Source organism: Xiphophorus maculatus, chromosome 23 (assembly GCF_002775205.1).
Source record: "Xiphophorus maculatus strain JP 163 A chromosome 23, X_maculatus-5.0-male, whole genome shotgun sequence".
NCBI classification, from domain to species: Eukaryota; Metazoa; Chordata; class Actinopteri; order Cyprinodontiformes; family Poeciliidae; genus Xiphophorus; species Xiphophorus maculatus.
The window spans coordinates 1,315,612-1,327,008 of NC_036465.1; the positions used below are offsets into that span (position 1 = coordinate 1,315,612).

General features: G+C 39.7%; 2 long non-coding RNA genes across 2 annotated transcripts; both read right to left on the reverse strand.

Annotated features, from left to right (window-relative positions):
• Positions 1-1,858: 1,858 nt before the first annotated feature.
• On the reverse strand, positions 1,859-3,487 carry LOC111606820. Its single transcript, XR_002752253.1, has 3 exons — positions 3,413-3,487; positions 2,723-2,956; positions 1,859-2,515 (listed from the first exon to the last, which is right to left on the reverse strand). It is a non-coding gene; the product is annotated as an uncharacterized LOC111606820 (long non-coding RNA).
• A 1,462-nt stretch (positions 3,488-4,949) lies between these two features.
• LOC111606818 lies at positions 4,950-5,910 on the reverse strand. The gene is made up of 3 exons (XR_002752250.1): positions 5,688-5,910; positions 5,533-5,595; positions 4,950-5,433 (listed from the first exon to the last, which is right to left on the reverse strand). It is a non-coding gene; the product is annotated as an uncharacterized LOC111606818 (long non-coding RNA).
• Positions 5,911-11,397: the final 5,487 nt, after the last annotated feature.

Sequence of the window (11,397 nt, forward strand, 5' to 3'; positions counted from 1 at the left end):
CACAAGCCTTTGTGCTCATTAAATCAGCCTCAGAAAGGAGATTACAATGATTTCCAACTTTAGATGTGGAGATCAGCTTAGAGTCACTTATTACTGAAATAGCAATGATAACTTAATTTATGCTGGATTGTTTCTGTAGAAAAGCAGGAACATTATTATAAACTGACAGGATGTTTTAAGTTACATGCAAATTTTGAGGAAGTCAAAAAATTCCTAATTTAACAAACAGTTACTGGAGTTTCTGTTTTTAATTAGCAAAGTTTAAAGAACAAGTGTTCAAAAGTCTCTTTTTGAGTAAAATGCCGATATAAAAATAAAAGAAACAAAACATGAATAATAAAGGAAAATACTTTCTGTTGTGCTCAACACTTTCAATTGAAGGCATTTAACTTTTGATTGATTAATTACAAAGATTTTAATATGTTAAAAATTGCATCTCCACCTTATTTTTAAAATTTGATTTACAAACGTTCTAGATGGAACCTTTATATTTGTAGGTTTCCAGTACAGCCGTGAATCCGACGCACAAGCTTCATCCGCTAACAACAGTTATGGCGACGAAGCAGCTTCTCTTGGCCAACTAGGGGTTAATTTCTGCTTCATAAAACGATCTGATTGGACGCTGGAAACGACTGTTGTTGTGTACAAGTTGTGCTAAAAGCGGTTAGCCTGTCAGAGAAGCTACTCAAGCCTAAAATAGCATCTCAGTGCTAACATGTAGCAATAGCTAACGCTAATGAATAACAGATTAAAAACAATTTATTTGTTGTTGAGCTGCTTATGTCTATATATTCAATAATTTAGCAGCAGAAAATGGTTTTAGAGTTGAAAATGTTTCTTATTTTATAGATTTTAATTGAGTCTCACCACTAGAAGATATAATTTATAACAGAGAGAGAGAGAGAAGGTCCTAGCTGTGATCCAGATAAGGAACACCACAGTTAGTTTTCCACTGGTGTTGAGTGGCTGACTCAACACCAGAACCAAACATGGAGGCTGAAAGGTGGCCGTACTTCCTGCGTCTTTAAATTCCCTGCTGCTGCTGGCAGCCGTGCAGCAGCAGCAGGATCAGCGGCCCTGATTATCCTCATTATGATGACCGCTGGCTTGATCAAAGTGAAAACGCTCAACTGTGTTTTTCTGCCTTTTCACTCGTTTTCGTTCAATTCATGGTATCCATGGCAACATATTGTCCAACGTGGACCTAAAATCTAATCTTAGCAGGCAAGTTGAGGAGTCAGGCCTAAAAAAAATCTGCAGCAGATAAAGGATATCTGGAAGTCATTCATTTAGGAAAGAGGAACCTCCAATCATCTGTTTTACATTTTTGTCAGCTCTTGGGTTTTATGTTGTTGCTAATAAAATATAATTTTGTCTGTTAAATTGTTTTCGGTTTGTTGTTCTTTATCCATTCAGCTGGAAAAGTGGAAACAAATTGTGTCTTTGAGAAAGTGGAGAAGCTTCTCAAGGTTCAACTTTAGGTTATTTTTTGCCAGGAGAAGCTGTCTGGATAAAAAATAAATAAATTAGCAGGAAGTGGACTACAGCGCAGGGCATTCTGGGTAAATACAACCAAAGCTAATGTGATAGCCTAGCGCTAGCAGCAGAAATGGCTCCTGGTCTTTAGCCAAAGACTAAAGAGAAATTTTCCCACCGCTAAAATCTGACGCCTCCATCTTGTTTCCGTCTGGTGAAGAAGGAAGTTGCTCTCAGCGTCTTCAGAGGTTTTTGTGTCGTTTCCTTCAGTGGTTCTTGGTGCAGCGCCCCCACAGGCCAGGAGGGGAACAGGTTGGTTTGACTCAGAGAACCACAGCAGCTGGAGGTGGAGCAGATGTCTACTGGACTATCAGCTGGGAACAAAACACTTCCCCAAAGATGTTGTGAAGCATGAAACCAAGATAACAACAGGTTGACTTCTGGACTGACCCAGTCAGAACCAGAACTAAAATCCAGTAAAGTTTAAAGGCACATTTCTAAAATTGGAACGAAAAAGAGGGAAACTTTCCAGCTGTGGTGGATGTTACTGTGGAGCATCAACAGTCATGAGACTGTCACACAGCAACTGTCTTCAGTCAGAAGCCTCTTCAAATGAGCTGCAACACAATCTGCTCCCTTCCATCACCATGCAAAGTGATTCTTTGAAGATATTCCTACATTTCATTTCTTTTGGGGATAAATAAAGTATCCATTATTTAAGTAAGTAAAGGAAAACTGGTGTCGTTTGGTAGGAAACTTTAACCTGTTCTGACTAAAGTTAAAGTGGCGATTTGGAGGCGAAGCATCTTCCTTCTTCTGAACCAGACTCTGTTTTTCTCCCTTTTCCTACTATTTTCAGGTTTGTTTGTTCGTACCTGGAGAAGATTCCTTCCCCTCCATCCAGTTCTCAGCAGCAGCTGATCAAGCACCTCAACATCCCCCATAATCCTTTGCTCTGCTTCCATTTGATGTCATCTTTTCCCGGGGATTAACACAGGCGCCCTGAGGGGCTGCGATAAGCACGGCTTCTTAGAACAGCCTAGTCAATAAAAAACAGAATCAGGATCCTTAAAAGTTTCACTTACACCCCCCAACACACACACACACACACGCACACACGAACACACACACACACACACACACACACCCCAAAGTACTTCTGGAGATTTGAAAATCATGACCACCGATTTATCTGCACTTGAAGTTTAGAAGAAACTTTACAAATGTAGAGAAAAATGCAACTTACTTTATTTTGGCTGGACTGGACGTTAAATAAAACGTAACTGCAACATTTTACTCCACTGCAGTCGTATCTGTCAGCAGTTTAACAGCAAAGCCTCAGGCAGCATGAGGGAGCTGTTTGGATCAGAACCAGAACAAGTGTAGGTGAGATGGACGTTAGCGTTGCTGCTGTTGTTAGCGCTGTTGGGCTGGGTGCTGACTGCAATCCTTTTCTCTGCAGGTTCCTCCAAAAACTGTCCTAAAAACAACACAAAGTGAGAATTCGTGAAGAGAAATAAAAACTTTCACATTTTTTGCCAAATAAAAACCTGATGAATGTAGCCCCACTCCTCTGATGCTACATTAACCCCTAAATTCCCTCCCACACTTCATGAACAAAGAATAGTTTCTCTACCTTTAACATCAACTAGACTCACTTTACTTTCAGGCTCTAAACCACTTTATGAGTCACCAAGCAACATAAACTGCATATTATTCAAACAAAAGCAAAATAAAAATCCTAAAACCTGGAGTTGGTAAGCTATCTCGGTGAGACTCCCCAGCGCGGGTTGGCATCCTGCCAAACTAAACCTGATAAAACTTCCAACTGTTAACAGAAAAGTGCACAGGAACCATAACACAGCGCCATCTGCTGGTCAAATAGGAGATGGACATCTTACAGAGTAGTTCTAGTGAGTTTCTACCATGAACTGACCTGGAGAGAGAAACAAGATTCAGCAATGGGCTCTTTGCACCTGCCGCGCTGACGTCACAACCGCAGCAAATGCGGCTCTTTTTTTTCCGCTTTGAGTTACCATGACAGCTAGAAAAGACAAAGTCTTATTTCAGACACAAATAAAACAATACTATGAACATTATTGTCTTCCTAATATAATGGGCTTTTAAGTTTTCATGGATTTCCAAGCGGTCCTGAATTAAGAAGACGGTGGCTTGTAAATATCCGTCGCTACCAGTTAAAGCTAACGCTGCACAGCAAAGTTTACAGCCTTCACTTCACTCCGGATCAACTTGTTCAGCCTAAAGCAGAAGGTAAAGGAGCCTCCTGTGTTATTTCCATGGAATCACTTCTGTATTCAGCCTGAAAGAGTTTATGGGAACCAGAGAGCAGACCAGAGCCAGACAGCCGAGCTACTGATCCGCCTGTACACACTGCTGGAAACACCGTCCTGCTTCACAAGAAACATGCAAAACTAATAATGCGAAATAACACGGAGACCTTAAGGAACACGGCCATATTTTTCTAAAAGCAACAACTGAACCTGAACCGTCAGCTGAACTAGAACTCCGACACCAGAGCTGCTCTACTGTTAAGCTATGGGCTTGTTGTTCCTCAGGCTGCAGAAGCAAAAAGCCTGAACCGTAAAATCCCCGTTACTTGGTCTCTGACACTAATGACAATAAATGTATGTAATATACTTGAACACAAGGTAAACATTGTCCGTTAGAATGGATGAAAAATGTTTAGATACTTTAATAGCACATTTTTACAAGACAAATGTCCGAGAATATTGCCTACTAGCATAGCTAAAGCTAATGTTAGCCACAAAGTTTAAAGAAAGTAAAACTCACCTTCGTATCTGTGTATAACGAGGCGAACATCTTAAAACCTTTCTCCAGCTTATTGTCGGGGCTTCAGATCGATGTTCATCATTAATTGTTACCTTGGACAAACCCTGCTAACACCCAGTGGAAAGAGCCTTTTTCAATAGATCGGAAACGATTGAGCCGCTTTTCCCCGAACGTGGAAGCTGAGGAGCAAAGAGCCAATGACAACCAAAACTGCGTCTGAGGCAAACAGGAAGTCCGCCGCAAAACCAACCCGGAAGCAACGCCCCCAAACAAAGGTTCCGCTTCGCCAATAACTCTCCCATTTCACATAAGCTAAAAGTTTGAACAATATTTCAAAATGATAAAACGACCCAAATAATTCAATGACATTTTCAGGTGCACAGCAATGGCACTCGACAAATTTGATTGGTTATTGGTTCTCAATTAGCGATTGTATGACATTTTTATGACTTTTTATTTTTTGTTTACAGGATAAAAAGCACTTTGAACTGCCTTGTTGCTCAAATGTTTTATACATACAAAAAACAAAAGGTGAAATTTTTCAAAATCCCCAAAACCTGAACCTTCAGCCAGGTGGTTCTGGTCCAATTGAAACAGAAGACAAGTACAGACTGTATTTATTAAAATATTTGAAATTCATGTACAGTATGATTTTCCTTTTATTACATAACTATGCACCATCTTGTGTTGGTCTAATCTCAGTGCAACAGACTGAATTTTATGGGTTGGATGTGATAAAACGTTAGAAGCAGAACATCTCAGGTTCAATTGTTGGATTTTGTAACATAAATAAGGTTCAGTTTTAGATCCCCGTTTTTTCTAGATGTGCTGAGCAAAAGCTCCACTGATTGGTTCATGAATTCAGTTTCAAATCTTACAGCCACAGAAGCTACAACATATCTTTTAATTGAGACAAGATACATTTTCAGAGAAAAGCTTAAAAACAATAAGGAAAAACTTTAAGACAAACTGAGGCAATAAGAGATAAAAACAAAAAATGTTTTGGTCTGTTTTTGATTTTTGTCACACTTTGAAACATTTAGCTAGAAGAAGAAAACCTTTTAGGGGTAAATACTTTTCTCAGTCAGACCACTTGCACGTTGTTGGGAAAAACAAAATCAGCAGCAGAGAAGATGGAGGACGAGCCTAATGAGCAGAAAACAAAACCACATTAATACAGAAACCCCGTGTTCCCCCAACGGCATCTGACACTCTGCTCTTCAGTCAATAGCAAGCGATCAATACCTGGACCAACGTTTTCAGATCAGGCCAAGCATAAATCATTCATGTCATGGCTGAGTTATTGACCTTACAGGAGAAAAACAAAAACACACAAACTCATGGAAAACATGATATATAGGGAGAAATGTGTTTCCGCCGTTCACTCTTCCTCCACTTACCCACAGAAAAACGAGATCATTTGCATTTCCCCGGGCGACGGTCCCGCTGGGCTCTGACTACGTTACATATGTACAGAAATTTTTCTTCATTGCACATCTAATCACTCAACAGAGAAGGCTGGGGCGTTCTCTGAGGGGGGAAACGGAGACGCACAAAAAAAGTTAATGAGGTTTTTCTGTCCTACACCTCCAGAGGCAGGGGTCCACTTAGCAGCTCTGTCATTAGACGCGAATTAAACTGGGACTGTTGTTTTGCTGCGCTATCACTTTTTATGCTTTAATTGCACAACCAAACTGCTCTGCAAAAAACAAAGGAAGTTGAGGATGACGCAGCGTCGGTGCACAGGAACAGAGATCACTGCTACGTTGTTGTTTCCTGTTTTACGCAAAACTAATTTACGCACACAAACCCCTGCTGCACGTTATTTGTTGCATAATTTGAAAAGTGGAGCAGACAAGGAGTCAGACACACAGGAGGGGCAATAAGTTAGCAAGCACTTTTAGCAAGCCACAAACTGAGTTCTAATAATATTTTAAATCGCCTCCTCTCTGCAATCCATCATGGCGATAGCGATCTCTCTCTGTCCCTCCCTGCTGCAATAGACTTGCAGACATCTCACACAAAGTCACCTGCATACAGATTTATGCACACAGAAACACAGGAATCCTTGGAAACGCAACTTTAGTCTCAAAACAATGTAGCTTTCATGTTTTGATCACATAAACTAGTGTTTCAGATTTAAATCTAGTTTATTACAGGGTATTTAATTAGTTAATCACATTTTAATTCACAAAATAAGCAACTTTTTCAATTAAAAAACCATTTTTCCTGTCAAGTTACTGAATAAATAGACATATGAGATCAAAAACAGACATTTCAAGTTTTAATCTGTTCTTCAACCTTTAAATTGGCCTAAATTTAGCTTTCCAGTGTTTCAGGAACGTGTTAGCATTAGGGACTAGCTGCTAGCATGTTTAGCTTTGAGATGTTATTTTAGGCTAGCATAGCTTTGCTGATAGGCTATAGCTACTTTTAGCACAACTTGAACACAACAGACGGTGTTTTCCAGGTCCAATCAGATGGATTTATGAGGAGAAATTAACGACCAGAGGAAGCAGCTTCCTCGTCCATTGCTGCTGCTAGCGGACGTTCCTTGTGTGTCACATTGACAGATGTCCTGGAAACGTGTGAATACAAAGGTTCCGGCCGGAGCCAATGTATGCCAAAAACACATTAAAATCTATTTATTTAACTATTAATGCGTTGAAGTTCTGATCTTGCAAGAAATACACTTTAAAGCACCATTTTGTGACATCACAACCAAAAAGCAGAAACACAGTGAAATGGTTTTATAATAAGAATCCAAAATTTGCTCATTAATAGAGATTGAAGTTCATAAGACAGAATGTCAAATGTTTTTATCGAATAAAAATCCTTTATTCAAACAGAAGTCCTGATTGGTAAACAGCTGTTCTGGTTCTGGTTCAGAGTAAACATTTAGAGAACGTCCATCATCAACCCAGAAGTGTCGACTCAGTGGGCCTGAATACAAATGCCTGCCACACCTTTCAGATTTTAATTTGTAAAAATATTAGTAAGGGATATAAAATGTCTGAATATTTCCTGAGGCCTGTAAATGTGAGACCCGGCAGCAGAATCCCGTCATGGTGAGCTGCTTCTCTTTTCCCTCCAGCCAGAAGACGACGCTGGTTTAACCAAAGAACTTTCACATTAATATTATCTGTACAAAAGTCTTACCTGAAATTCCCCCACTGGAAGAAAATACTGTTGTTTTATATAAACGTCAAACAAACTCACAAAGTGAAGCAATAATCGACGGAGACAGCAATAAGATAAGAGACGGAGAAACTCGTCAGCCTTCTTTACTCTTGCGATACAATTTAATCTGCAGACTTTGCTGAGAGTGGAACAAGCTACAGGAATTCAATATGCTTACTGTTATTATTGAGTTTGACAGTATAATTTTGCGCCTGCAGAGCTCAGTGAGCTGCATGTGACTGATAGGAGCAGGAAGGCCCGGGTCCGGGGAACACGCCCAGAAACTCTGATCCACACAAATCCCACTGAAAACATGTCACAATGAAAAATGGCACCATTTCTTTTCATCTGTATGTTTTTATTTTCTTCCTTCTGTTGTGTTGGAGATTAATGCTTCTTTGTCCACATTTTTTCCCTTTGATATACAGAACAGATGAAAGCATCCTTTATTTTTACGCCACCACCTTGACTGAGTGATGCTGTGTTTAAAAGCATGTTCATATTTTCATTTGCTTCTGTTTTGAGAGATTATTTTCAACTCTGGGGAACAAAAAGCGCGGTGTGTAATCTGCGAGAGCTCTCAGCTCAGCCTTCCTTGCTGGCACCAAACCTTTCTAATTGAACCCGAGGTATCAGGATGGGTGGTTCTGATGCCAGGTGCATACTAAAAATAGTCTCCTCTCATTGGGCCCTCTCTTAGGGATGCCATTTTGTCATGCATTATGCATATATGCAAATATGAGACAAGAAAATGGATTACCTGAAAGGGCACCTGTGGTTTCCAGCTCAGAGATATATGCAGTGTGGGAAATGAAGCGAACTGAGCCATCGTTTAGCCATTACACAGCTGTACAGCAAAACGGAGAAACGCTTTTTGAGACAGTCAGCGTTTCAAACCTGAGCGATGGCTGATAAATGGGAAGTGAATCACTGGAAGGTAAATAGGCAGGTAGATGCAGAACCCTATCATCTTCTTCTTGGTTGTTTACATGATGATTAGCGAATTTCCCTTGAGATTTAAAGTGAAACTGCGGCGCAGCATCAATCCCTCCTCTTTACTCGACAGCTCAGAGAATCGCTCAGAGAAAATGCCAGTAATGACTCTGATCATGAATACATCAGTTTAAACTGCAACACTTACAGTAACAAGTCTGGAAATTATAATTAGTTTTTATTTGTCTGGTGTTCTACTGCAGGAATATTTTGGAAATAAGCCATTTGTGCCTTTAATATGAATATTAGAAACCTAAAACTTATCCAATTTCATGGGAACCTGCTGTGTAATTACAGTAGGAAGATTTCCACTAATACGCTAATAGTGAAGCTAAGTCAAATAGCGCTCATGCTAACTTTGCTAACTTTTAGCACAATTATCTGCTAAACTAAATTTCAGTTGAATAAAGTTACACATCTGTGTTGAAGTTTTAGCCACCAGCTGTTATTTATACTCATGCTCTTATTTTGGAGGGACTGAGGTCAGTTTATGCAGCATTTCCATTTCCTCTCACATTTTTAAAATTTTTTTCTCAATAAACAAGTAACATAGGAACAAAAAAACATAAAAAGTAAAGAGCAAAATATAAGCATGAATATCTAATATCTAAGGGAATTATAAAACATTTAAATTATAAAGTAAAGATTAAATTGGTGCATAAGGGTTGTGGTTTGCAAGGCCAGATACAATCTGATTTGGATTTAGCGCTTTAGCATTAGCTGCTGGTATAGCGCTTTAGCATTAGCAGAACTTATGTTTTGATTAGCGTTTTAGGGTTAGCACACGTACTTTAGTTAGCGGTGCTTATCACTGGTTTTACATTTAAAGACAGACAATTTGATTTCTATTTTTAAATTTGAGTCAAAATAAAACTGCAACACTTTCCAAAAAGGAACTGAGGCATTATAAAAAAACACAACCACTTTCTAAAGGACACGTTCATCACAAACGTGTATCTTATTAAACTGATCTAAACTTCCAGCAACATGACAGATGTCTAATAAACATCAATTTATCTGGGATATTTCAGTTTTATGGAAATGTTACATATTCATCCTTCAAGGTTTTTGTGTTTTGTAAACTTCAGCCAAACTATCACCATCAAAGCTGTAACAGATTTTTGCAAAGGTTTCTATAAAGCACTTCAGTTAATCAACATTTCATTAAATAAATCAACTCTTCAAATGTAATCGCAGAAATCTGTCAGAAATCTTTATTTGCCCAAAAAACACAAACTTGTTTAGTTTTCTGACTCACATGTATGAATTATTCGGGGTTCTGCCTTCGTCTTGTCCAGTGAGAGCTGAGCTCTGCTGATGCAACAGCAGCAGCAGCGTTCCTGTACGTCTCCATAATCCATCTCTACCAATTCCTCCACTTCCTGTAACCTGCTCATGTAAATCCTCCCTCTGCTGCATCACAGCCATGTTGCTGCAGCTGCTGCATGAAACGGAAACTCATGGATAAACGTTCAACAGAAATGAGTCTGAATCTTTTCACTTTCTGTCAAGCGTCTGAGCTGCATTGTTTCTTCATCTGTGAGCCTCTTCCTGTAACTTTTGAAGAAGATCTGGACCGAGCCGGCCTCCTGCTGTGGAGTAATCCCTCTCCTTTCTGACAGACATTCCTCCTATATAAAGCACATTTTCTCTCATCCTTTCATGTTGGCACAAGAGAGCCACACAGGCTTCTTCTAAGCACTGAAAGCAAATGAATGCTCTGTTAGTGTCGAGCAAAGGTGCAGCTCTCAGTCATCCTCTCCATGCAGGTGAAATTGAGGTCTCCGTCTCGGCTCCGGTGGAGACCCGAGCGAGCGAAGATCAGATTAAAAAAAAACTGAGCCAGACGCACAAGCAGCGAGCCGAGGAGCATGAGAGGGAAGTCAAGGAGCGAGGGTAAAACCCTTAGTCACACTCACGCCTTCCTGCACACGCAGGGTGTGTGAACAAGTGTGAGCGTGTTTATGGGAGTCAGCTCTGCCTCTGAAGGGACCGCGCAATCATCCTTTGTCCTGCATCCATCTGCTGATTTTTAGACTAATTCCTGCTACACGAGTGCTGGCTCATTTAGCCAATAAGCTGTCGTCTCATTAGTGCGAGCTACAGCAGCAGATTTCTCTAGCAACGCTCCGACAGCGATGCAACACACACATCAACGGTTTTCATCAATTAGCTGCAGGCTAACCAACAATTATCTTAGTAATCGATTACTCTATTGATTATTCCTAAATAATTGGCACATTCCTCAGATTTTTCATTTAACCACTGAAGCCTTCTTTATCCAATATTACATGTACATTAAAATAAACAATAAACAATTGAATTACTTTTCTAAACAGCTTGTTTTTCCTTTAGAAACTTTCTGACATCAACATGAGGAAAACTTTGACTCAGCAGCAGCAGAAACTTAACAGGAGATTTAATTTGAACAAAGTGAAGATGAAAAGTTCTGGATCAACATTTCAAAGTTTTCTTCATCTTAAATGCAAAATGTATTTATCTGTACAGTTTTGGCCTAGTTATTGCTCTGACTCTAATGTTCTTTTAGCAAAATGAACTCTTTAAGTCCATTGCTGTTAATTGTCGACGGCGTAACTTTAAAACATCAAACATTGTAATATAATGAGAAATAGAAGTAAGCAGGTGTAATGTGTGGATAGAAATGAACTGAAATAAAAATAAAACATGAAAATGCTGATTTTGTTTGACTTAAACCTTTAACTGTTTTAGATGTTTCTGTTTCCAGGTTGGAGAAATGTTCAGCAAGAAAACGAAGCAACAAAACCACCTAGAGAAAATCCTGGTTTCAGGCTAAGAGCTGATATCTGAAGAGCAGCTGTTGTGTTTCGGACTCCAGGTTGATCCTGATGTTGTGTCTGTTCTGACATGCGGGTGGCAGTTCTGCTCCGACCCGGAGGACCTGATGAGGATTCCGCT